Genomic DNA, 27924 nt, shown 5'->3' on the forward strand with positions numbered 1-27924 from the left:
TTTTATTGGACAGTTGGGAGAGATGTCAGACAAGGTTTTGGCTACAAAATGCCCTTCCTCAGCTCTGGGAAAGAAGCAGATCTAACCTAACCCAAATACCAAGTAGAACAATGACTTTTGTTTAACTTCATTATGCAAATGAAGATGATCATTTAAAAATGGGAGAGAGAGAGAGAATAAAACTGTGAAGCAAAGAGAAATCATGAAAAGTATGTACAGTGAAGAGCAAAAAGCACAACAACGTGTTTTGTTATATTTCTTATCCTTGTGACCACCACCATAATTTGACCACTGAGGTTTAAGGATTACAGAAATAGACACTGCACATACCAGCAAGGCCAAGAACAAGCAAAAAATCACTAGAACAGTAAAACGTATTTACAGGTTTGGTTTAGCAGCATCTCTCCTTGGAGACATCTTACCAAACTCAAAACCACTATTCAATGATTCTCTTCCTAGTGGGGCATCACTATCACTCATTTTCATGAAGACCAACTGTTGGCTATACAAGATGGCAGCCACGCTATAAATAAGGGCAGTAACTATACTGACATACCAGTATAATAAGAAATGCCATAATGGACTAAACCACCAAAACTTAAGGTACATCAAAAATTACTAGGAAACAACACAATTCAGAAGCAGTAACACAGAAAGGTCTTCAGGACTCTGTGCATATGTGAAACAGGCTGAGCCTTTTTGGATAAGGCAGGATATAAACCTAAACAACAACAACCATCATTATCATCTTTGGGTTTTAAGATTAAGACCAGAAATTACAAAAAAAAAAATCTTAGTAATGTGAGCATTTCTGTTATGGTGGAATCTCTTCTAAAGAACATTCATACCACAGATGTTTGGATGCACTGGACTCAGTTTATTTATAACAAAAAAGCCATCCAATTATGATCTTAATCCACCTTTACCCACTTTGCAATAGTTTCAATAACCCTCTTACAAGTCTTTTATAAATCTAAAGAAGATGCTGTTCTTAAACACGTTTACTATCATTCAGTTTCTGAAAACTTCTAGCAAGATATCAGGAACATCTCTGAAGGAATAGACAATGCTCCCTTTTCAATAATTCTCACTGAATTAATATACCTGAATTGTTTACTAGTCAAATTATTTTAAATTGCCTGATTAATCAGCATTCTTTTGATGGAATTACTCATATGCAAACCATATGCAATTTTATTTAAAAATACAAAAAGAATCTCAAAATGAGCGGTGGCTGGGTTTTTCTCCCTCTAAATCCAGACAGTTAGGAACTGATTAGCTGACAAGACTTTGTTCTATGGGTACAACTTTTAAAAACTACTGCCTCAAAATTTGAGAATGTAAACACATGTAGCTTTCAAATTTTAAATACCAGGGTTTTTTAAAACGGCAAAAGCTAATCTATTTGTACTTCTATATTAAAACCAGCCTATTGTGCAGATATCAACAAGTCCAATGAAAGCCGCATTTTACAAAGTCATATCACATCTACAATAGCTTTTGCATGATAGGCCTGTTAGGTGCATGCCCTTTTAAATTTTCCAAACCATTAATAACTTTGATTTACAATTTAATGCTAGTTTATAACAACTCTGGTTCAGATTCTTTTTTAATCCCTAGTATTTCCAAAAAACATTGTTTATATTATAGCATACTAATACAGGTGGCATAAACTCACTGTTGATATCACTGTTCAGGATAGCTGTCCTAATACCTAAGGCTCAAGAGTGCCTGTTATGCCACTGCCAAGAGACAGACAATCTTCAGCATCTTCAACCCACCATCTTATGCCTCTGTGAATGAGTTAGTCTGTAAGATGCCAGCAAGACAGCAGAACTCAAATCCCCACTTCCACCCCATCTTCTCATTCCATCTACTACCAAGCAGACATCAGGTGACTGATATCAATATTTTAAGACTAGGAATCCCAGGTAAACCAAAACCATATTTAGAGGATCCATGCCCATTCCAACAACTGTAGACATAATTCAGTTGTGCACACAGCAACTATTTATAAGTGAGATGCACATATCCAAGATCAAGCAACTACTGTAATACTACATGAAATACTGAGCCTCAAAATAAGCTTGCTAATAACAGGGTCTTTGGAAAGTCTCAAAATTACTAGTGATCTTACCTGCTTTATTGGAAGAGCTTGAATAGGTGATTAAATGAAGTGCTTGAACATAGGGTATCGTATTGAAATACTTCGCAGGATTTGCCTGGGCCACAGATTATTTTCTAAAGAAAAGGAAAACCAAGTATGATTAAAAAGAGATTAAAAATCAGGTTTGATTAGTTTTTCTACCTCATTTGTTAAAACAACTTTTCTACAGCTGGATTACAGAGTATTTTTAACACCATGTCTAAAACAAACACTAAACCACATGTGACACATTATAATTATTTAGCATCTTAAAACAATTTGCCATGCCAAACTTTTTAGATTGCAACAAAGAATCTTCTGTGATCACACTTGCTTTTTTCTTCTTTTTTTTTTTTTTTTGGAATGAAATATTAGGAACACAGCTTGAGAACAATGGTTTCTTGCAGGACCTACCCTAGTACATGTCTTAAGATTTTTTTACAAACAGCTGATTTACAGTCTATATCCTCACATTACAGTGAAGATAAGTCAAAGTTTTGCAACCATTCAGCAAGATCCTTCCAAAAGCAACAAATAGATTTACCGATTCTTCCTATTGCTTACACTCCCCATTTCTTTCATCCGAATGAAGACACCTCTATGAGCTGATCATCATTCCACGCAAATTCAGAAAACTATCCTGATATCCAGAGTTACAAATATAAGGCAGATTTGTATTTTTCTAAAACATGGAGTACATAGTTCTTGGCAAAGAGTTATTGCAAAAAACATACCAAGTAGAATGAAACTACTCTTTACACAAAGAATGTGTCAAGCTGTAAAACAGATTAAACAAACAAACAGCCTAAGAATCTGCTCTACCATGTTGTGTGAGTGTCTACAGTAAGCATTTCTTTTCAGGGCATGTTTTAATAACTCAGGTGGCAAAAATCAATATTTAGTAAAGGACAAGAAGCGCTGACGTGGAAAAGGAAGTCTTAGCTGAGAAGTGATTTGATGGAACTCTGGGACGCTCAAGGACAAATTGCCTTGTAACACCGACATAAATGAGTTATTTGCTTAAAACTTCAGAGTACTGGTATGCAAATCTGGTTTAAAGCAATGCTGCCTGCAAAGTACGTATTTATGTCTATGTGAAATTACTGCAAAATGCAGCACCTTAAAAAAAAGCAACTGATGAGTAAGCTTTCTGACACAAAAAATGAACAGTACTTGGGATGCTTTTTTCCCCCCTTTATTTCAACACATAAAAGTACACACAGTTGAACCCATAAGAAAACACCCATACAAGTAGTGTTATCATTTTAGTGATAAAAGCTGTTAACTTTTTGTTTTATATAGACAATTGGCAATCCTCTGGATCATGGTGTACAGTGTGAGAGATCTAGTCAGGTGCCTGATGAATCTACTTGTGGCTGACAAACCCAACTGGAGTGACACTGCTTGTTACAGACACCACAGATCTATGCCCTAAGGCCATCACACCAAGACCTTCAACACATATACCTAGGCAAGAGTATGGAGAAGTAGAGGCTGCCCTAGACCTACCATCCCCGCTTTAGACCACTGAGACGGAGTCCAAGGGCCAGACCAAGTCCAGACATTGTGCCTTGATGGTTGTCACTTCTGCCAGAGAGCAAGAAATGTGAGCTGCTGCTGACTGCCTAACACCTCAGCAAGGGCGCATTTCTGTCAGGGTGATGTCCCCTAGCCTTACTCCAACTAGGCAATACCCACAAGGCAGGGGAGGCTAGGGTTTTGAGGCAGCTTATGCTCACCTTACTCTGGAGGCTGCAAAATTGTGGTATATTATAGCAGCTACCCCACCACGAGTAGCTCCACCACGTTGCCACTGGGCCCTCCAGTCGGATTCATAGATTTCATAGACATTTGGGCTAGAAGGGACCTCGCAAGATCATTGGGCCCAGCCCCCTGCCAAAGAGGCAGGAAGTCAGCTGTGGTCAGATGACCCCAAAGCATCCAATTATATCTTAAAGGTAACCAGAGTAGGTGCTTGCACCACTTCCGGGGGGAGTCCATTCCAGACTCGGACGGTAACGACATTTTTCCTTACGTCCAATCTAAAACAGTCTTCCAGCAGCTTACTGTCATACCCAGAACCAAAAGCTGTTAATCAAGATTTTTTTTTTTTTTTATAAGCTTCCGACAGCTCATGAATTGTTTTATAATATGCAATTAAGATAAACAAAAGTTAAGCAACCAACAGAGCAAATTAACCCCGAACAGCCACAATATTTAAACCAAGTACATTTGTAGAGACAGTAGCCAGCACAATTAAATGTTTACAACAGACCCATGTTTCCTGTACGCAAGGCTGAGAAGAGATTTCATATCTGTTCATCAACTATTCTCGGGAACGGACTCTATTATCTAACTGGCCTCGTCTGTCTCTGCCTCTCGCGATCCGTGTACGAGGCTGCCCCGGCAAGCCCAAGGAACTCAGTTTGGGGAAAAGGTGCATCAAGTAATATGTGCCACATGTGTTCTGGAGAACAGATGTTTTAATATTTCCTTTTAGGAGTTCATCATCGTATTCATCCACGTTAGTGTATCCGCTGGGCTGTACAGCTTTCCTGGCATTTTCTTCACAAGGAGCAGAGGGCCGCTACCAGTCCCTTTCTGCTCGACTCGAACAACGAATTGATCCGTCTTCCCAGTCTCTCCGCCCGCTTCATACGGAAACTCTGCGCTTTACTTCGTTTTTGTGAACGAGGGAATACAAAAGGTAACCTGCTTCCCACGCGGCAGGGGAAAGCTGTCACTCGCGTACCAGACCGAGTCACTACTTCGAGGAAAGTAGCCTAGAAGACATCCGTGCTCGGAGCGTCTTGCGCTTCCACGCTCGTCCCGTCAGGTCTCCTCTCTCCGCCGCCACGCCAGGCCCTGCAGGCTGCTCTGGGGTGGTTCGCGAGTCCTACGATGCACGAACCTAACGGCGGTGAGCACGTGGCTGCCCCCAGACACCGCGCGGAAGGCGATGGCGAGGAGAAGAGCGACGAACAACTGCCGCTCGATGCCCCCGAGCCAGCACATGTGAGGGCGCGATGAAGACGGGCGAAGAGGAGGCGATGCGATGCAACGCAGGCTGCGCGTCGGCGATCCCCTGGCCCCACAGCACCTGCAGACGCCCCCAATCCCAGCTCCATCACAGCCCCAAGACAACGCACATCCACACCCAGGCTTGGGAGGCAACCGGCCCCTGACGGTGCCAAGAAGGGAGTGCAGAGGAAGGGCCAGGCCCCTCAGCACCCACCCCCGGGCCTGGCAGAGGCTGTCCCGCATGGCCCCGTGGGGCCTCAGCCTGACGGGCTGCGGGGAGCTCACAGCGGGGCACTGCCCCGGCCCCGACCGCCGCCCCGCAGGGAGGCCAGTTCCCGCGCGGAGGGATGGGGCGGGAAGGGTCCCAGCGTTGCCCTGACAACCGCCCCCCCACCCCAGCGAGGACGTACCTGGCGCGCGACTCCCGCTGCAGCCCCCGAGCCCCGCTGACACCGAGGCGGAAGTGCGGCCCCCAACATTCGGCGAGTGACGCTGCAAGCGACCAATGAGAACACGGCGGCCGCGGCGAAGCGGCTAATCAGCACCTCCCAGGGGCGGGGCGCATGCTAATAAGGACGCTAGGGCCGGAGCCCTGGGGCCCTGCGGGTGAGGCGGCCGGCCAATGGCGCGGCGGGAGAGGCGTGATTATGCAAATCAGGAGGGAGACGGGCAGCTTGGGCATCAACACGGCCGAGGCGCGGGGCAGGCGGGGCGCGCAGTGCATGCTGGGCCGGGCGGTGAGGCACCTAACGGCCTCTCCCTCAGAGAATGATAATGACGTAAATGCACACCACAACGTGTAAAAAATAAACAAATACATTAAAATAAAATAAAATACATTTAAAAATTCCCCTCAGAGAGGGGCTGCATGTCCCTCAACGCCCCGCTGAGGCAGATCCTGCCTTAAATATTATATATATATATATATATATATATATATATACACACACACACACACACACTAAGTATAAAAATACATAAATACATAAAAATAAAATACATTTTAGAAAAATTCCCCTCAGAGAGGGGCTGTATGTCCCTCAGCGCCCTGCTGAGGCAGATCCTGCCTTAAATATAATATATATATAATATATACATATATATATATATATATAAAGTATAAAAATAAAGACATACATAAATACATAAAAATAAAATATTATGAATTTTTTTTAAAAGTGGGGTGCACAAGGCGAAACCGCACCTCGCGGGGCCTGGGGCCATGGGATTTGGGTTCACGTGAAGCCGAAACCAGGATAACGTCATTGGGATGAGTTTAAAAATATTTAAAGCAGTCTGCCGCGCGTGAAACAGGAGCGGCAAACAGCACAATGAACGCCGGCTTCATTTAGGGCGACCCGTAATGGAGCGGGACAGTCCCTCAAGCCCTGGTCCCGCGCTGCAGGCCCGCGGGGCAGCATTTGTGCGGGGACAGGACGGGGGACCAGCGGGTTCCCCTTGCAGGCAGACCGTGTTCCAGCCTGCAAGGGGCTGCCAGGAGCGGGACGCGGGGGTGCCACGGGCATGTGCGCACCCGACACGTGCACGTGGCTGGGAACGCAGCTGGGCAGCGTGGAGAGCAGCTCCCTGCAGGGAAGTCTATGGGGGAAGGTGAATGTGGGGAAAAGGGGGCAGACCAAGGCCCCCCATGATGAGGGAGGGAGTGGGGCAGGGCCTGGGGTGCTGCTCAGCCGGGGTGTGCCTGGAGCAGGACAGAACCAGCGGGTGCATGGCATGGGGGGAAGAAGAGAGGGGCATTAACACCTGTGCAGTGGAGTCTTTAGAAAGGACGGGGTAGATTATAACGAGCTGTGAAATTAAGTGACTCCCGCAGCACTGCTGGACTAGAAATGCTGCTGCCCCTGGGTTTTAAACTTTGAGTGGAACAGGAATCAAAGAGGGGGTGCCAGTGCACCAGTGCATCCCTCTGGATTCGCCTCAGTGCACCAGTGCATCCCCTGGATTCACCTCAGTGCACCAGTGCACCCCCTGGATTCATCCCAGTGCACAAGTGCACCCCCACTAGATTCACCCCAGCACACTAATGCACCCCCTGGATTCACCCCAGTGCATCCCCCTGGATTTGCCCCAGTGCACCAGTGCATCCCCTGAATTCACCCCAGTGCACCAGTGAATCCCCCTGGATTTGCACCAGTGCACCCCCTGGATTCATCCCAGTGCACAAGTGCACCCCCCCTGGATTCACCCCAGTGCACCAATGCACCCCCTGGATTCACCCCAGTGCACTAATGCACCCCCTGGATTCACCCCAGTGCATCCCCCTGGATTTGCCCCAGTGCACCCCCTGGATCCGCCCCTGCCAATTGCCATATACTTACATGTGTGACAGCTCTGGGTTTACCTTGTGAATCGTGTGTAGGTTTCTGCACACCTAACTGTGCCCCTACTGCGTGGCACCCCTAAAAGCATCCCATGGCTACCCCAGTTGAGGATCATGGTGTGTGTACCCATGCATGTATTATAGATTATGGGCTTTAGCATCTTTCTCCTTTCCTGTATTGTCTATTATTTGATTTTTCACATAATTTATTTCTTAGGCCCTCATATCACAATCTTTTATACAGCAGCTTAACTTTGTGCAACTGAACAATGGTTCCTTGCAAGTCATCGTCGTCGTAGTAGTAGTAGTAGATCTGATCCTGCTCTACAATGCAGTGGTTATCCCCATGCTTCTCTACAGGTGTGAGTCGTGGGTGAAATATCGAAGCCATCTTAAGCACCGGGAATGGCTCAATCAGCATTGCCTCAGGAAGATCCTTTGTATCAGAAGGGAAGACTGCTGCCCAATGCCAGCTTCCTTTCTGCAGCTAACATAACCAGTATTGAGGCAAAGATCATGAAACATCAACTCTGCCGGGCTGGCCACTGCGTGCCAATGGCTGACACTTGTCTCCTGAAGCACGTCCTCTTCTCTCAGCTCAGTCGGGGTAAGAGGATCCACGGAGGACAGAGGAAGCACTACAAGGACACCCTGAAAACATACGTTAAGAAGGGTGGCATCAACCCTACAAACTAGGAAGTGCTGGCTGGTAACAGGTCTCAGTGGTGCTGCCACACATCGAGCTACAGCCCACTTCAAAGAAAACCATCTTGCTCAGGAAGCCAAAAAACAAAAGAGGAGGAAGAAAAGTGCACAACATCCTGGCCAACAATTGGGCCTCCCCCACCCGGCACCACTTGTCAGACCTGCACATAATGACTGCACAGTGCACATCTCATCCCAGTGAATTTCAATCAGTAATGGCCTCTCATTGTGTGTGGTTTTGTACTTCAGATAAATAGGTATTTAAGCCAAAAAGAGTGCTTTTTTAATCTTAAAAAAGGAGAAGATCTCACTGCCTGCATGTTTGTCTAATTCCTAAATTTATATCTTGTTTTAAATATGGGAGGGATGTGGGATCTGTGACTGTCAGCACATTTCCCAGGCCATGCATCTGAAGAAGAATATGAATGTTATGTAACTATCTAACTAATGGTTATTTGGAAGAGGAGTAGCTTCTAAAACAGGGGTTCTCAACCTTTTTCTGTACCAGGACCCATTTGTAAACAACGATGGCCAGTCCCGAATCAGTAAATACTATGTTTAAGTAGAAAACAACCCCCCTGGCCCTACTGCTGCCCCTCACAGCTGACCCAGTGCCCTCCACCTCCAAACCCCAACCCCCCAGTGTGTGGGGTAGGGGATGGGTGTACGGGGAAGGAGTGGGTGTGCATGAGTCATGGCAGGCTGCAGCTCTACCAGCCTGCAAGGAAACCCACAGTTTCCCATGTTTTTCTCTTTTAAAGGAGAATCCAGTTTTAAAGTTTATTTGTGACCCTTTCATATATTCTTGCGACCCACTTTTGTGTCATGACCCACGGTTTGAGAAACACTCTTCTTATTGTATCTGACAGGGATACATGTTCTAGCTTTTAATCAATATTTAAAGTTCCTAATTGAGATAAAGTACTCTCATTAAGCAGCCCCATTTGAGATTGTACAAGTCCCCCTGTTGTAAAAACTGGTAAAGATAAAAGCCACCTTAGAAAGTAATTTTTTGTATTTTTGAATGAACCATATGCTTAGCACCCCATAGCTCCACTCCATACAATTAAATAGACTCTACTTTAGACTTACAGACCTTTGATGCTGTCAGTATTGCCTTTCTACTGGTCTTATTGTAAAAGGATAAAACTCCACCCAAATTGTAAAATTAATAATGCATCATCTTCATAAAACAAAGCAGGGATCAAATTATTCAATAGCATGGGTATGTGGAATTGATTCCCTGTTAGCAAATGGTTTATGTCATTCAGAAACAAATGAAACAATGCTGAAGCAAGCAGACATCCTTGTTGTACCTCTGTCTTAGCCAGAAGACTCCTACTGATGGATAGGGCATGACCAATCCCGTAACACACCTTAGACATATTTGAGTAGCGAGTGTCACCTGGTGCCACTGGTGAGTAACCCCGGGTTCCACCACTGGCTGGGTCCACACGCCACACCTGCTCTCACTCACCTGTCATGCCTTGATGTTGAATAATATGGAGAGGTTGCCTCACCCAAAAAAGGGGGGGAAGACCCCAAAATTAGGGGCGGGGAAGACTCCAAAAGCAGTTGCTGCTGTCTTGATCCACATCACAGCTGCTAGTTGGGTCCAGACTCCACTGGTGTCACTGCCAGTTTCTCCTATAATTTTAATTGGTCTAAGCCTCCCTTTAAATCTATGAAAGCTACATATAAATGGTGTTGTCTTTGCACATACTTGGATGCCACATAATGCAATGCTAAGCAATGGTCTGTGCAAGAAAAACCTCTAAAACCAGCCTGTTCTCTTGATGAAAAATTAAGTATCTCCCCTATATTGTGGCTGGAATATACATAAAACTGATTTGAAGATATGCTGCAGGATTTTTCATCTCACCATTTTTAAAAACTGAGATTATTATATTCTCATTCCAAGCAAGTCATAGTTAATAGTCACGTAACTAGGACTTAAGAGAGTACAGCCACCCCCAAGCATTCTAAACTGGGAGTTAGGACTCAACAAGAACTAACGAGCTTAGCTTAAAAATGGAGGGATGTGTTTTAATTAATACATTCTAGGTTCTTTATTTTTGTCTTCTGGTTTCTGAGCCCATAAAGAGCACTTACTCCATATTCTCAAGTGTGTCTCCACCACCATAATGGCTAGAAATGTTTTTGTGTTTTTTTTAATGAAAGCTGAGATTTTCAAGCAATCTCTTCACTCCAGGAGCTAGGGCTTTTGGAAAACACAAATCTTAAGTGTTATAAACACTAAGGGCATAACACTGATTAATAATGGTCCATAAGTATTCAAATAGCTGTATGTTTCATGAGCTGGACCAAACATACAACAGATCTGTCCTGACGAGTAACAAGCCGGAAGCCAAAGCACATAGGATGAAGTCCAGAACAACAAGAAAGGGACCACTCCACTCATGATAGTCAAAGATCTTGATGGAACACATCACAGAAAGAGGCATGGGAAAGGGTTACCATATTTAAATTTGGGGACTCAAAGGATGCATGGAAGGCCTAGTCAGAACACAGGGGACGCACCAGAAGTGACTAGACAGATGCAAATGGATGCAATGGATGGATGTGAAAAAGAGAGAGAAAGCCATGGATGTATTGACAAAAAATAAGTAGCTTTTCCTACAGTTTCTAATGCTGTGCAGTGCAAACTACCTATATGCATTAATATATCAATCCTACCTAAGCCATTTCTATAGATTTATACTTGCAGAATCAATTTTTTTTTTTTTTTACCACCAACCATGATTAAATAAATCTGTAGCTGAGACAGGTTTAAAATGCAGTATAAATGTGAAATATATAAAATCTAATGACCTCAGCCCCCTGAAGAAAGATGTCAACTTGCAACATTATAACTCAGGCCAAAACAGAAGGTGCTTTACTGTTAAGCCAGGATTTCTGTAGTAAGCTAGCAAATAATAATGTCTGTGACAACACACTGACACATGAGTATCCAAGGCCCTCATTAAGTTACTGCTATTAGGAAATTGAATCTGCTATGAAAACCAAGTCTTTCAAAGATAGACAGGTGCTAGCTAATAAGAATTAGAATCAAATAGCGATATACTGCATTCCTTACTGGAACTGTTCTCAATAAATATATTTTTGAAACAGCAGCATTTTATTACAGCAATGCTATGAGTCCTTCTTTCTCTTGACATACCTCCCTTCATCCCAGAAGAACCCTAAGTACTTTACATGACATGGCATATGTTAATTATGGGTATTAATTATGTATGCATGAGCTGACAGCACCTGGCCTTCAGCCACATGCCTGACAACACACAAGACATGAATTAACCATGATAATAAGGGCTTCCATTTTGAGGCCAAACCCAGGTTAATTCCTTGTTCATAAGCAAATGTAAAGTTTCCAGTAAAATGTACCTGCAGAATTCTCCACACCTCTCATATCTCAGAAAAATGTGACTAATGCTGTTCTCACAGCCTGTGGGCACTGTGCCGTTGAAGTTGAGTTAAGCAAGTGCTTGAGTTCTTTGCTGAATCAAGGTCCATACGCAGGGTCCACGTGTCAAGTCCTTCACAAGACAATTGCTCCTCCCTGGAGAGGCCTGCCCAAGGTGGACATGGCGTTTGCAGAATTCCCTGCGGGGCCGGGAACGCTGGAATCCTGTCCATAACTTACAGCTCTTGCACCCTGGAGCAGCTGCCGGGAGCTCCTGAGGGCAGGAGCTGGCTGCTTAGCTGTGTTCCACCTGCCACACTCAATCACATGCCCACACTCCCCACCTTCCAAAGCAAGCGTGCCAAACCTGGGGAAGCCTCAACAAATCACAATGAAGCCAGCGCATCTCAGCAGCAAATCTTCTGCACAGGTTTCTCGCACCTCTGCCCGGCATTTACCCTTATTTCTCATGCTGAAAAGCCAAACTATGCCAGATCTTCAGGGGAGATGGCAGGATTTGGCCTACATGCAGAACAAGCATAAAGCCAGGATCTCTGAACAAGCCATAGTCATGGGGCTTCTCCATGGGTTGTCACTGTATTAGTAATTACATTCTCTATAAGTTGTTGCACTAGTGAGTAATCACACAGGTCTGTGGTCAGGGGTAACGATTTACACAGCAGAAGACAGTGGTGATACCAAACTAAACTGCACAGATCCGGCCTGACTGCCACTGAGGTCTGCAAAGAAGTTACACAGACTACAGGAGTTTGGCCTTTTTGTATCATGTGTGGTGTTCACTGAGCTGCAATAGATGTACATGTTCAAGCTTACAAGCCACAAAGCTGTCCTTGAGCTGATCTCGATATCTTATCACAAGGATACACGCACCATCATCAGAACAGCCTTGTGGCTTGCAGTAAGCTCTGTATCATCACAAGGAATATATACAGGATTGATCTATCTATCTCCTTGTGTCTTTCTGCTAGACAGCAACCTCTATTATGAAAGTGAGGCTTGTCCGCCTTCTCTGTTGTCTTTTGCCAACATATTGAAATCAAACCCACATGAGGTAATGAGAGGAATTCTGGCACAGGGCTAACAATAGAGGGTCATTAAAATTTGATGGTTGTCCATTCAAATGGAGCACTCTTGGACAAAGAGGTGGCTACTGCCCAGGGCAAACCATTTTTTTTTAAAGTCTGAACGAAAGGGGGAAAGTAAAAAATCAAGGATCCACCAGGTGGGAGACCAGATGGCTGATCTGGGCATCACCTAACAAGGGGCACTGAAGGTTATAAAAGAAAAGCCCTTTCATCAGTCACTTTACAGAACACTTGGACAAAAGAGTAGCAGGGACTGCAGAGATGAGAAGCAGACCCTGCCTTCATTATTTGGAGACAATGTGCTGAAGAAGAAAAGTCCTGGACTTAGAGAACTAACCTTAAGCCCCCAACACGCAAAAATGTGGAGAGAACAGTGTCTACTAGTTTATCATTTTGTCTAAATAGGTACATTTCTTGAGCTTGCTAAGTAAAGAGTGATTTGTTTTTTCAACCCTTATGAAGCGTGTGGTTTCTTCACCTCTCAGAGTCCCTCCAGAGGTGAGGGATGGAACTGGGAACTCTGGGCTTGAGCTCCTGAGCTGTACGGCAGATTGGCAGTAGCCCTGGAGGGCCAAGGCAGCTGAACTACAGGGTCCTGGAAAGCCATAAATTAAGCAGTGCTGAAGCCTCCCAAGATTAACAAAGGTGTAAGAACACAGAGGTGCAAAGTGGTAGAGCTGAAACCCAGCAGCCTGGTGAATGTCCAGCTGGAGGACTGTAATCTTCTCCCAAAACTACCAGAGGGAACTCTTGTTAGTTCATAATTTTCCACGTGGGAAAAAATAGCAACAATCAGTGTTAGAACAAAATGTTCTTTTTTTATTGTCTCGCTGTCAAAACCAGCCATCCAAATCTGTGCAATCTACAGTAATTAAATTCTGCACTCACATACCAAATCTAAAAGGTAACCTGCAGAGGGGAAAAATGGGTCTCAACCCTTTTCACTTCTTTCTGATGTATAAATCTGTTCTGACAGAGTTCATAAAACCTCACCTCTCTTTTCATTATTTAAAAAAAAAAAAATATCAGGAATACCACAAAACTAGAATCCTGGATTTGTCTAGGTTTTTTTAAGGACTATTCTGAGAACCATAGATCTGGACTTCCCAGGTCTCGGTTGAGGGGCTGCATGTACTAAATTTTTAACAAAGATTTTTCTTTCCAGTTTCTGGTTGGGTATTTGAATTAAATAGGCAATTAAAAAAAACAAGAGTTCTAACCAGTCTGACTAAAAGTGTTTGCCTCTGCTAAGCAATCAAGTTTCGGTTCCTTCGTAATTTAGATGCAAAATGACCAAAGTAAAGGATAGGGAAGAGAAGCTAGATATCTGTTTCCCTTCCTCCTGCATTGGTTACAAAGAGGATCATAATAAGTAGATGCATTTAAAAGAATGCATCTTGGCCTCTTGAAGGATCACTTCCCAGCCTCTTGAAAGCTCAAAGCAAGCATAGCCTCTCCCCATTAAGATGACAGTAAGTATCCCTGCCTGTCGTGTGGGAGACCAGAGTTTGACTCTCTGGTGGGGAAGCTCCCTTTCCCCACCCCTTGGGCTTAGTTGACTAACATTGTATTTTCTGTAACCTAATTGCATTCTCACCCCATCCTTCTTATGTTAGTCCCTCGCTTGGGCACTCCTTCTGGCTTTGTCATCTTTTTGGTTCATGACTCTTAACATCCACTAATAAAATTCAATCTGTTCTTATCAGTTTAATTGCTGGAAAGACAGAGAACTGCTGCTTTTCTCCTCGAGCCTGGCCTGGTATTGCAGTACCTCCAGGATCAGTGCCAGCTTAGTCCGGCAGATTGTCAGAATGATAGACTTAGAAAGAGAGCTGACTAGCAGCCAGGAAACCCCCAGCTAGGGCGGACCACCGACTACAGGTTGCAAAGGGCCCTCACAGGAGGGTGGACCAGCAACCCCAAGTCATCGATGAACCCTGATGCACCCCCACGATGTGGGGACCCCAAGAAGTGACCATGGACCCCCAACCACTGGCAGACCCCTGGAGGCAGCGAGACTCTTAGAGTCTGGATCCCCAGATGATGAGAGCCACCTCCAGGCAGAGGACCCCAAACCCTGAGGATACCCCCCCCCCCCGGATGATGGCGGAGCAACCTGAGGAATGGCAGACCCCTCCAGATCCCCATGGCTCCTCAGCGATGATGGCAGGCCCCAAGTGGCGATGCCCCCCGGACTCCGGCAGTCCCAAGGAGGACTTCCCCTCCCTGGTGGAGGAGCCCTAGACCCTCCCCCCCCTCCCCCCCAACACCAGACTCCCCGACAGATGACCCAGGCGAGTGTGCAGACACGGCAGCACTCACGCTCCTCCCTTTCCCCCTCCCTCGGAAGCCACTCTGCCCGACCTGCCACCCACCAAGGCAGTACAGGTCGCACGATGACCTGCATAAACACCTACAGCGCTTCCACCAGCTGTGCCTAGCCTTCTACTGTGTCCTCTGTGGCACTGAGTTTGAGGCCCTGAAGCTCCTGAAGAACCACCAAAAGGGATGCGAGGGCCAAGGAGAGACTTGACACACTGGTGAGGTCCGCCACCCCAGCCTGCCAGAACCAGGCCGTGGTGTGAAGGCCCGCCAGACCGGCCACCCCTCTGGCAACCCTACTGGACCAGACCCCCAGGGACTCCTCAGCAGAGAGACCTGCCCCAGCAATGCCACCACACAGGTCCCCACTCAGGGACCCCAACCGTTCGGGGAGTAGATGTATATAAAAGACCATTCAAGAGCTGGCAAAGAAAAAGTTTGCCTGAGTGGCAAACATTTCCCAAGGTATAAATAAATGAAAATAAGGTTTATAAGGGTAAGTGTTGGGCAACTGTATCTTCCATGTAGGTGTTATTACCTGCTCTGCCTGTAAAACAGACTGTGCAAGTGCTGTCTAGCGAATAAATCCAGCCAAGGAACTGTGCCAAGGAAAAGCTTTCATTGAAGCCGAGTCATGCAATTTGAATTGCAATATAATAAGGCAGCAGGAGGTGGAAAAGGAGGAAACCCACAACCTAATCCTGTGGCTAATCTTTATGCCCATAAATGCAGCACATGACAGCAAAGATACTGATGAGCTGCCACCAATGTTTATATAAGCAGAAGAGCATTCTTCTACCCTGTTTGCAAAGGCTGGTGCTCTACTCGTGACCTGCGTGGTCAAATGTTAGCCTCCACCGTTCAGATGTTCTTCTCAACTGATACCATCCAGGGGGAAAACTATGCAGACCACAGACATCTCTGTTTATCTGGCAAAAGCTACATCACCTGCTGCCTGTAATTACACAGGAGGACTTCCCACCTGCGGCACCAACCCCATCTGGGTCGCACTCTGCTACAGAGCAAGTACAGGCCTTCCAGAACTGCCCGGCAGTGCAGAGTCTCTTAGCAACCAGTAGGACAAATGCTGAGAAGGAACAAGCGCCCGCATCTTCCCTGCATGTCAGCAGGAACTACAGGTGCACAGCACCCGCCTGGAGTGAGCTGAACACCTTACAGTCATATTAACACTCCCATCCTTGTTTCCAAACAGTGTATTGCCACACAGGAACACAGAGCTTGTCTACGCTTGACTGTTAGTGTTAATGTGAATTAAGCAAGGGTGTGAATTAAAAGCACAATAGCTCTTCCAAAATAACTGCAGTGAGCAAGCAAGCCCTTGGATCTCAAGGTGACAGACTGAAGTCTGCTATCAGCTGAAGGTTGCTTGGTGGAGGGCTGAACCAGACAGTAAGTGCAGGAGGGGAAAGGATAATACCAGCCATCCTAGGACGAGAAACCGATCTGGCGACACAGACACAGTCCTCTGTGGTCTCTGTCCTGATCCTAATGAAAAGGAGTTCAATACTTCAGCTGGAACTTGCATTGTACTCACACCAGAGGAACAAAGAACAAAATGGGTTGTGGAAACTGAACCAAGCCCACCTTAAGGAGAGCAGGACTTGAAGTGATTATCAGATTAATTGAGAAGCTGAATTCCTGCCCATTTCTGCTCGTTCAAGGGGAGAGGGCAGTTTGCATGGAAGGAGTGGTGTTAGTCTTGGCTTTACCCCCCCACAGCAGTTCACCATAGGGTACAATACTTAGGGCTAAAGTTACATACGTGCAAGAGGTAAGCCCAGGGTTTTTAATGTGTAAAAAAACTTTAATAGTAAGCAGCAAGGCTCTCTAACAAGGGAGATTAGCAGGCAATCTTCCCATCAAATAAATTGCTTTGAAAATGTAGGTCAAAATGTAAAACTGACTTCCTGCCTTGTAAATTCTGCATGAAGCAGATTTAAAACTGGCTCCTAGTTTTGACAAAAAGAACCAAAGAAGCTGTGGTTTGGTGAAGCTAGTTGAGATCAAGACCCCATTTTATCAGCTCCTCCCTAGAACAAAAAATTTTGGGTTTCTTCCATCTTTGTAATGGGGAAAATGCAGGTGGCCTAGGGGAATTGGATCTTAGGCTCATTATTTCTGAAATGCTAAGATTTAGAGAAAAGTCTGGTCTGGAGCCACCTCTAGAGCCAAACTCTTAGAGCCCATATTTCAGGTTCCAAGTTAGCTACTACAGTTTTCTCTTCTCCCTTTATTTCTCCTTTCTGTTGCAAATCTGAAGAGGCTTCAACTTTCTAAAGCCCATGGGTACTGGGTTGCCGTCCTGCTGCCTCATAATTTTTTTGCCACCCGTTGATGAGACTTTATATTCAATGAGAGTTTCATTTGCTAAACTTTGGCTGCAAGAGTATCTGACTTAGAACTGATTAAAATGTAGCTTTTAGCCAAGCTAAGCCTGGGGCATTGTAAGTAAAGCCCAATTCATCTCTACTGAAGGCAAGAGTTTAATTCAGGACTTAATTCAGTGCTTTGCATAACCCTCCCTTTCTCCATAGAGGGGAATCAGGTGAGCAAGTTCAGAGGAAATATGTAAATATAAATTATACATCAGGAAATGGGACTAAGAGTGAATCCACGTGAATACATCTCTGAGACTTCACTGTCTTTAGACAGAAAATTGTGGATGAGCTGTGAAGAGAGTTGGACTGGTAGTCAAAGAGAGATATCTGTCCACTGGCATAGCACGCTCTATTTAACAGTATAAATCATTACACTACCTTTATGTTCCTCATTCGCACAAACCGAGGAAGAGATTAACCAAACTCCTGCTTCCAGTTACTAAATGATCACCCTGGAGGGCAGGAAGAAATGTTCCCCTCATTCATAGTACTGCACTCTTGGCTAGAGTAACACACTGTGGAAGAAGGCAGGCAGGAAGCCACTGCAGTCAATGTTGCTGGAAGGTGAACGATGATAGATATTTTCTACTTGTCCTTTCTGAACATCAATACAACATTTGCACTCGTCCAGTCTCCTTAGATATCCTAAGATTGATGAAAACCTATCAGTAGGCTAGAGAGCTCCTCAGCCAACTCCTTTACAACTCTGGGTGTAAGGTATCAAGGCATGCTGATTTAAACATAGGGTCATTATTCCTAGTAGAGTTTGTCTAACATCCTCCTCAGTTAACTAATAGACTGGAAAGCACTTCAACTTCCTCTTATGATACAGGTGCATCATCCTGCTTCTGTGTAATATAAATAGGCACTGAATATTTCTGTCTTTTCTGAGACATAAGCAATGTAGTTGTCTCCAGCTGCAAGTGGGTCCACACTATTGCTAAGATTTCTTTTGTTCCTAATATAGTTTTAAAAATATCATCCGTACCTCCACTGTCTTTACCTTCCCTTATGAATTCTCTGAACTTCATAACTTTTAACACTCTCTATTTCTAGCTTTAATTTACATACTGCTTAATATTCACCCTGCTTTTTATATCTAATTATTGCTTTCACTTTGCCTCTGAACTAGCCAGAATTGTCTTGTTTCCTGACTGAGGCATTACGGTGTTCTGGCCACTTACTGAACTCTTCCTAAAGAACTCCCATATTTCATTTACATTTTCCTGTCTGCAGCTCTCCTTCCAGTCAGTTTGCCCATCATTTTCCTCATCATTGGAAATTATGACTACCCCTTTTAAAACATTGGTTGGGCCTGTGCCCTATTTACCCAGATTGAATTGAGGTCAGGATCCCTGCTCCCTAGGCAACCAATTATTATTTTTGTCTCCATCCATCAAAAGGGGATCCAGAAAAAGAGTTACTTCATGATGTGCAATACCTTTTGCATTTGAAAATCATCACCCAGAATTTTTAGTAACATTAATGATGGTAATTCCACAGTTTGGTTTAAAACAATTTGTATAAACACGTTTTCATTGTATTAAATTCTATAGAATTTTTCCATAGGAGCAGATAAGAAAGTAGACCGGATACATGATGATGCAGAAAAATCTCAGCTTCAATGCATGTCTAACTTGCAGACGTTTGGCTCCAGTTCTGAAGTTTGTAGCATGAGCTGTGTCTAATAGACAGCTTCAGACAAATATGCCTCCCCCGTTAGTTTCTGTGTTAGCTACAGCTGACTGTATTTACTTTGAGCTCTCTGGAGGAATTTGGAGCAGAAGGAAAAGAAAACCTTCATTGATATTCACAATGATGTCTTTACAAGTTCAGCATTATTTTTGTCTAAGTGAGTTGCTTTTAGAAAATGTGAGAAAACAAGTTATTAGCTAGAAGAATGGTTGTCAGAAGTGAAGAAAGGACTCTGCGGAGGGGGGCGTATTACTGTATTAATCAAACCATCGGGAACCATTTAAACAACCACGTGCGTATCCAGTGACTGAAAAGTAAAATAGACCCAGCCAGGTCAGGATGGGGAAACCTAACTTGTTACCTTAAATTCAGCACAGAATTAAAAGTCTCTAGTTATCAGGCAGGTCAGCTGCATTTTCAGTTTGACAAAGGAGTGGCAGTTTCTTTTATGCTGCCACCAAAAGAACAATCAAATCCTCCTTGTCCCCATTTTCATGCAAACTAAACAAACTCCCCCTCTTCTCTCCAGCCAAAGCCTCCAAGAAAAGCCCATGACGCAGAAAGTTCTCTTTCAGAGAAGGTGTCCAACATTCATTACACGACTATTGCCAGGATTGATGAAGAACACTGCCCCCCACCCCTATATCTTCATGGCTGGATTCAGACACATATTTCTCAGGCTCAAATACACCATCATTCTAGGCAGCTACAGCATCACCACTTTAAAGGACAGAGACCAGAAGAAGTCCTGCCAGTTGACCGCTTGTGAGGGGTATCCAGCAGAGAAAAGCCTACGGCCTCTGTGCAGCCAGCTTCAAGGCTCAGACTATTCCTGGTGGAAACTAATCTCACAAGGAGGAAAGAATCTGACTCGGGCTTTTTTATCCAAACAATGAGAGATTTCTCTCACCTCTGCCTTTATGTGGGTACCACCCAGTGACAAGGTTTGAATGCGAGGAGCTGTTTTTGCAGGCGCAGGCTCATTTGCAGATAGCGAAGGGCTCCTCGAGGTGATGGAGGCCAAGGTTTTGGCTCCAAGCTCGTTGTTTACACTAATGTGATTAATATCGGACAGTCTGCAATTCACAGGAAGCTGCCAAAGGACTGGAACGTGATTCAGTTTGGGGCCTGCATGACCTGAATGAGAAAAAAAAAGCATTACAACATTAATAGAACCCAGATCGTATTTGGCAAGGCGATGTCATTGCAACCCAGCTCTGAGTAAGAGGAACGCTTCATCGCAGCAGCAGGACAGCAATGCCTGTGGGTGAGTTGGAGATGGTACGGTGGCACACGCAGATGAAACATCACCCAAACTAACTTGAAGAGTGTGCAGTCTCCCATTTTTAGTGCCTCTCAGGGGAATGTTTCTCATTCTAAGCTCTTAAAAGAGATGTCACATTGGGCCAGAGACCAGTGAGCATTTCCAGCAATGAGTGGGCAGGTTAGGAATAATCGCTCCAAAGTGTTAAGCCCTCCCCCAATCTCTCTGTCCACCTTCCCCTGTAAATACCTAAATAAACAGCTAGAGCTGCAACCCAAAAGGGGCCAGGGCATAAAAATTCATCTTCAGGATTCTGGCCTGATCCCAGAGCCCATGCAGGTCATGGAGAACAGCTGGAGGGCAAAACACTGTGGCTGCACCTCCCCTCCTATCTCAGCAGGCCTCCTCTTGGGAATGGCACCACTGCAGAGGTAGCCTGGACTAGCTTAGACTGGCACATCCTGACATCTATGGGATGGATATCTGGTGGGCTTTCCCCTGGCTCCTAGCTGGGCGTGAAACTGGGACCCTGTATGAATCCATTCACGGGGTGCTCTCCCTCTCGCCTCACGTGGAACAGCTACCTGTGGCAGTCACGTAAGGACAATATTTAATGGAAATGATTTCCTATTGGTGTTACTCATTCATACAGCAGACAGTGCTGAGGCATTTGGCAGGAATTCAGCCTGCAGCTCACACAGTGCTGCGTACAGCTATGCTGCCTCACTGCTTGCTTTCTGCCCACCAAACATAAACTGGGTACAAGTCCCCAGACTACAGATCCCACTGAGACCCCATCACAGCTCAGCCGCTGGCCAACTGGGAGCAGAATGCCTTGAATTCTGTCTCTCTTCAAACGCCGTGGAAATGCAGCAGAGATGGAGCGGGCAAACACAGGACCTACTTTTCTGTGACTCTTTAAGGTTGAGAAAGCTGAGATGAGTATATCACTCTTATAGTTTCTGCAGTTTCTGCAGCAGTCCATAGTTTGTGGCCATTGGTTCATATACAGTTTGAACAAACGGCTTTATAGTTCTGTTCTAGTCTCGAGTCTCATCTCTTACTCTAATTTCCCTGATATCTGTACTTCCAAAGATTCACTGGGAAGTCAGCCCTGCCTTGTGCACTTATATAAATCACACGTTTTCAACTTTTATCGATCACGTGGCATAGTGCTGATCTCAGAGAAGGAGAGCTACAATTTCTTCAATCTACCATAGGCAATAGACCCTCTTGATGGATGCCATGGGAAGTGCCCACCTGCTGAGGAAGCCTGAGCGCACGAGTCCTACACAAAGATAGGGTTAGTTCAGCCAGCTTGTCCTGTTGCGCAGGTCCTTAGTAGACAATAAAAGGCAGCCCTGAAGACTGGGAGTTCCCATCTAGACTCTTTGAAGTCTAGTTATTCCCCTGCACAGTAGCTGTTGCTCCTATAAGACAGTATAGACATTTTTAGCTTTGAAGGTGGGTAAACAGAGATCGAGCTTACAGCCATGCCTTTCTCTAATAAGTGTTACAGCTAACCTGAACTTCATTGGCATGTGCTTTTATTTTCTCATTTAGGTCAATGGCCTGTGTTGGCAGACCCATCAACCGCAGAGCTGTAATAAACACTGAATTCAATTTGCAGTATGTTTAAGTAGTACTTTATCAGCGAGGGTAGAAGACAAATAAGCCTTTAGAAGGAAAGATGAGCTAAGTCACAACCTGGATGTCTGAAGTCTGGGCCCAATATAGAAGCAAAGAACAGTGACCTTGGTGTATGAAGAGATGCAAAAAAGGTGTCACGAGGAGTGGATCTGGAGCAGGTGTAGCAGTGCACACCCCTCTTTCAGACTGTATCTTGGGAGCAGCAGCCCCTCTTTGTGTGCATGGGACAAACTGGTCTTTAATTTGTGGTTTTACTTGAAAGGGCCTTCCAGAGACAGGGCATGAGAAATATCAGAAGCAGACTCTTCCTACCTGCCTCCCCCGCTTACATGCCAATTTCAATAAGTCAGTGCTCTAAAACAGGATAACTTCTACTGCCAAATATATGAGACCAACTAAGGATCATGTTTTTAATTCTTAAGATGTGACTGCAGGTAAAGGGTAAATAAAATTGGTGGTTTTGTAAGCTGCATGTTTCATCTCTGGACCCAGTCTCCCTCCTTTATTTCCAAATGTCTTCCTAATCTGGAGTCAATTCTTAAATTCTTCATTGAGTTCAAGCATACACTCTGATGTCTTCCTTTTCTTTTCAAAGCCACAAGACAAAAAATGTATATAAACACAAGGAAAAATCCTGAAGGGCAGGTATATCTTGCCTGCTTGTGAGTTCGACAGGTCAGACTAGATTTCTAACCGCTTTTTGAAGCTGCTTTTAATGAAATGAGTAGCAGGTCACGTTTTACCTACATTCGGTCACCATATGACCCAGAACAGTTCCCAAGTCCTGGTAACTTCAGCTCATAGCACTTTTATGATTCTCATTTCTATACACATTGCAATCCATTTAGCTTATCGAAAAGAAGGTGAAGGCATGATTAGATCACAATCTTTGAGGACTTATACAAGGCACAAAATTTCAATGATGACCTCTTCTTTCCAGCAGACAGAGATATAATATGATATAATGGAAGTTAGACAAATTTAGATTAGAAATAAAGTGCAATTTTTTAACAGTGAGAGTAATTCACCATGGAAACAATTTCCCACAGGTGGTGATGGATTCTCCATCACTGGCAACTTTTAATTCAACACTGAGTATTTTTCTAAAAGATTTGCTGTAGTTGAAGTCAAAATTAATTTCATGTCAATCCTGTGGCATGCGGCACATGGGAGGTCAGACTAAAATGAACACAATAATCCCTCTGGCCTCACCATTCATAATCTTGACACCCAATGGATTGCCCCAGACCTGCATCAAAGGACAAGCAGCAGTAGAGAGTTGTAGAAGACCAAAATGATTGCAGTGTGAATTTCAGCGAGTTTCACATGGTTTAAAGGGAATATGTTAAATCCGAGCTGGATCTGTGATGTAGCAGAGTCCGCTTCATGAGATGTGATCTTGCACATTGTAGACTTAGGGGCCAGCAGCAAAGTTCAGGTCTGGGGAACCTCCTCAAGCATATTAAGAACAAAAGAAACCACCTATAAATTGTGCATTTGGGTCTGAATGCTGCCAAAGGCAAGAGCTGCTGAGAACTAGGGCCTGGGCACAGCTCCTCAATCACTGCGCGATTATCCTCCCTTAGGAAAATTATTGCTGTTTCAGGGGCTGCTCTACACAGCTCACATCTTGGTTCCCACCTGTTCATGTGCTTCCTACATTCATCATTTTTATTTCATTGGAAGGAGGGGGCTTCAGAGGCCCAGTCCTGAGAGGTACTGAATCCCCTCCCCTCCAAACAGCTTGCAGGGCCTTCCACCCTACTGCAGTCCTCTTCCCTGCTCTCTGCTGCTGGTCCTGTGAGAAACCACTAGAGAAACTCCCACCAGAGGCCTGGGTTGAGCCTTACCTGCATCGCGTGTTCAGTCTTCTGATAAAGCCTGGGATAATGAATGTCTGCCCCCAACATTGCCCTGCTAGGCTGGCCCCGTTCTCACTGCCCCAGGGATGCAGAACATGGAAGGATTTCCCCCCTCTCCTGCAAGAGCCACCATTGTTTCATTTAAAAGTACTTATCAGAAAATGGAATAACTCCCACTTGGGCAGTTTTGTACCAATCCACTACTTACATTACCAGTGGCATACTCCAGAGCACCCCTCACCATAAGCCTTGGCTAGAATTCCCATTACAAAAATCTATATTTATTTAAGCCTCTTTTTTTTTTTTTTGTGACAGGCTAAACAAGTATTTTTTGTTGTTGGTTGATTGGAGTTTTCTAGGCTCATCTTCTTCATCATCACCATCATCTTCTCGTCCTCCTTCTCTTCTTTCTCTTTGATCTTGTTTCTTGCGTCCTTGCCTTTAACCCCATAACTGGATAAACTGCAGCTATGCAGAGCTGCACTCCCATAACAGGAAAAAGAGGTTGCAAGAAGAAGTTTCCCCTTAACCTGTGATGTTACAGCTGGAGTTAGGATAATTGGTTGCCTACAGTGATTGCTCCGACACTCAGAGGAAGAGATGCAATGACTCATGTCCTTTGATGACACCCCTGGGCTGGGAAGTAAAGTGCAATCTGGAGGCTGACCACATCTGTATGGCTCTGAAGTCTGGAGAGTTGAGAAACCCTCTCCAGATTTGCAGATGGAAACTGTTTTTACACTCATTCGCTATCTTCCTCCTTAACTTTTCGTCATATACTCAGCGGCAACAGGGCTGTTAATGGGATACTCTGATGTTTTATTTGCTGGTCATATTGCTGTGTGATATTTAATGCAGTTCAGAACAAAAACACATTTTCTTGTCACACCTTTGTCAGAAAGCAAAGCAGAGAGCAAATAGGACCATATCTGACAGAGAAGCATAAGGGTCTGCAGAGGAGTGTGAGAGCCCGGGTAGCCATCTATCTCCCTCTGTGTGGGAGTTGTCCTGGCACCAAGCAGCAAAGGGCATGTCAAAAGGTAAAGGAAAAGGAAGGGTAAGACCAGATAGCTCCCATTTGTGGCTTAACAAAGCTGTGGGCCAATGCGTGCATGTGGGAAGCCTGATGGAGTCCTCCAATTTATGCCGGAGGCCAGGCCCCACTACCAGCCCAGCCCAGGATTTATGACATGCAAAAGTGCTGTAAAGCTACTGTCAATCTTTCACACACATGGAACAAACATGGACTTAGGAACGAGTAGGAACGGAAAGTCCACGGGAAGGCATTTACCACAAGGGAGACAAAGCAGCTGCAACGCTAGTCATTCACGGCGTATGCTGAAGTCCTTCCAATTCCCAGCCCTGGGAGAATGCATTTCTTGCAAACTAACATCTATGGATTATACACAGAAAAAAGACTCCTGCCTCTGACCATGGGGCAATTGGCTTCACCCCTCTGCCCCCTTCTCTCAAAATGGGGAAGCACACATTGACTCATGGCTCTGCTAGCATGTTGTGAAGGTCAGTGATGTTTGAGCAGTAAGAGCTAAGTACTGTTATTACTCACCTGAGTATCAGACAGGGAATTATCCAGAAACAAACACATACTAGTTTCTCCCAAGCATTGCTTGAACCAGTCTCCCAAAGCAGATGGACCTTAATTTCCATGCATCTATAATGAAACACACTGCTTCCCCTGATGTTATTGGTCTGCAGTTGTACTTGAAATACCAAGATTAGGGAAAATGGAAAAGCAATTTAAAAAAAAATTCTTTTTCAACTAGCATCAGCCACAAAAATTACAAGAAGATCAAAGGGAAAAGACACTGCGCTTGGGAACAACAACTCAAAAGCAATATTAGGCAGTTGCTGAACAATTCGACAATGCAAAATATTGCTGTCCTCTAGTACAGTTCCCATCCATCCGAGAGTAATGGTGGATGGTATTAGTCTGAGAAAACCTGGCTGAATGCTTGAGTACAATTAGATCTAAGGCCTTTGCAAACAGCCTCCCATCCCAAGCCATTGATCTTACATCTATGGCACTTCTTGAAAAATAAATGATGCTTTTTAGATCTAATCAACTATTAAGTATTCTGGCCTTCCCACTTCTCACGTCCTCACCACTCTTTTTGATGCTGGGTAACTAAAATTCTCCCATCATAACTTGCTTAATAATTATTCTAGACACACTGTGGACAAATCCTGGATGCAAAGCAAAGCAGCTACTTGGAAGACAGATCCTTTTCTCATCCTGCAATCTCTATTCTTTATAAAGCAGGCGTGTACACAATCTGATGCACAATGCAGAGTTCATTCACATAATCAGGGTATTGTCCATTATCTGAACAGAGCTGCGATACCCATGTGCCACAGGGATCTGCCTGCTTCCAAGTGGTACCCAAAGCCCTTCACCTTTCTTCTGCTGCCGCTGGTTTGTCATCGTCCTGCTTTTATGCAGCTGGTCTCTCTCAATTACCAATGCAGAAATGTTTTTATCCTGCGAGCGGGAACGGAGAGTACCTAGCCGGGGAAATTTTTTTGGTATCAAGATTTCACTTGTTTGGAATGATATCAAAGTTTAGGAACGCTGGGATACTGCCCTTGGAGGCCAATGCCATGAAACGATAATACCGAGAGAAGGATAAACCAGTGCATCTGTGGGAATAAGTCATTTTGTTGCTATTCTTTTATCTCTGTCCGATTCTCTGGGGCTGAGATGTTCAGATCCAAGAAAGCCTGTGAAATGAACTAACTTTATTTTATTTTTCCATACAATGGAATAAATTTAGAGCTCCTAACAGTGATGGGCTGATAGGGCTGCCTTGGGTTTGCCAAAGTAAGCTCTGGGGAAGCCTCCCACACACAGCTCCAGCGCCAAGCAGAACTGCCTCCCACTCCCTCCCCCAGCCCCAGCTTTCCTCCTGTCAAACTTTATTGGATTGGGGGATATTCCTCCCTGCGGGCTGAGACGGATCCACTTGTTTGTCTCACTTGTGACATAAGTGCAGGGCAGATCTCCAGCATGGGAGACTTGCGCAGAGGATGAACTCCCAGTCAGGGAAAGATCTCTGCACTTTCTGGCATGGAGCTTTGTTAAATTTGAGAGCAAAAGTGGAGCTGGCAGCCAATCTTAGCTTTAAGAGGGAAGGTATTTTGCTTGGGGTGTGGGTGCCTTGGAGCCTCTCTCTAGGGAGGAACTTCAGGCCAGCAAAAGACTTGACCTAGGACGGCATGCACTTCCCATAGGCCCGGCTGTATACTGGGCAACGTTTTCAAACTGCTGGCCCCTGAATGTGGCACTGCCAAGTCGGATCTGCCTCAGGGACCTTGGCAAGCTGCCATCCCTTAATGAAGTCTGCTGTTGTTTCTGATGCTGGTGGCAGATTTTCAGGACAGCAGTGAGGGAGCTGTGGGAATTGGCAGGGGGATCAGGTGGCAGAAGAGTCTTGTGATAACTTTGATACCTGGAATAACGTGCCAAAAGAAGAAAGTCAATACTGCTGTTCTGGAGCAGACGTGGCTTTGGCCAGAAGCATGGAAGAAGCTTCTTCTGTTGATGAGAATGGAGTTGCTTAGAGTTATGAGCACTGGATTTGATGCCTGCAGAGCAAGGGCTGGCAATGTTTTGGGGCAGAATGCCTAAAACACCCCAACCTTGACTTGTAAGATGCTGGCATGCCTGGGGCAGACGGCGGGGGAGCCACAAGGGGCCTGATCCTTGTGGCAGTGCAGCCCAGCCCATCCCCACCATCTGCCCGGAGGCACACGTGAACCAGTCTCCAGCAACAAGCCAGGCTGGGGCTCCACAGACTTTGGTGCAGCAGCTTTCAGCCTCCTAGCTGCCTGCCGCAGCCAGCCTGGGCTCTGGGCAGGCCCCTGCCACCTGCCATGGAGCCTGGGCTGCTCACAGCAGGCGACAGGGAGGCTACAAGCAGCTGTACCAAGGTATTCAGAGCCCCAGCCCGGCTCATTGCTGGCGACGGGTG

At 45.1% G+C, this 27924-nt stretch overlaps 1 protein-coding gene across 2 annotated transcripts in view; it reads right to left on the reverse strand.

Annotated features, from left to right (window-relative positions):
* OSBPL2 (oxysterol binding protein like 2) overlaps positions 1-5671 on the reverse strand; it is a 54560-nt gene extending 48889 nt beyond the window's left edge. Inside the window, exons 1-2 of one of the 2 annotated variants that reach the window (XM_006274323.4) lie at positions 5578-5671; positions 2138-2241 (exon numbers count right to left, since the gene is read on the reverse strand). The gene's annotated coding sequence lies outside the window, so the exon portion shown is untranslated. Of the gene's footprint in view, positions 1-2137; positions 2242-4421; positions 5227-5577 lie in introns of those variants that run through there. The other variant, XM_019484467.2, reaches the window with a different exon arrangement.
* Between the last annotated feature and the right edge of the window lie 22253 nt (positions 5672-27924).

The sequence above is a fragment of the Alligator mississippiensis genome, chromosome 9 (assembly GCF_030867095.1).
Source record: "Alligator mississippiensis isolate rAllMis1 chromosome 9, rAllMis1, whole genome shotgun sequence".
NCBI classification, from domain to species: Eukaryota; Metazoa; Chordata; order Crocodylia; family Alligatoridae; genus Alligator; species Alligator mississippiensis.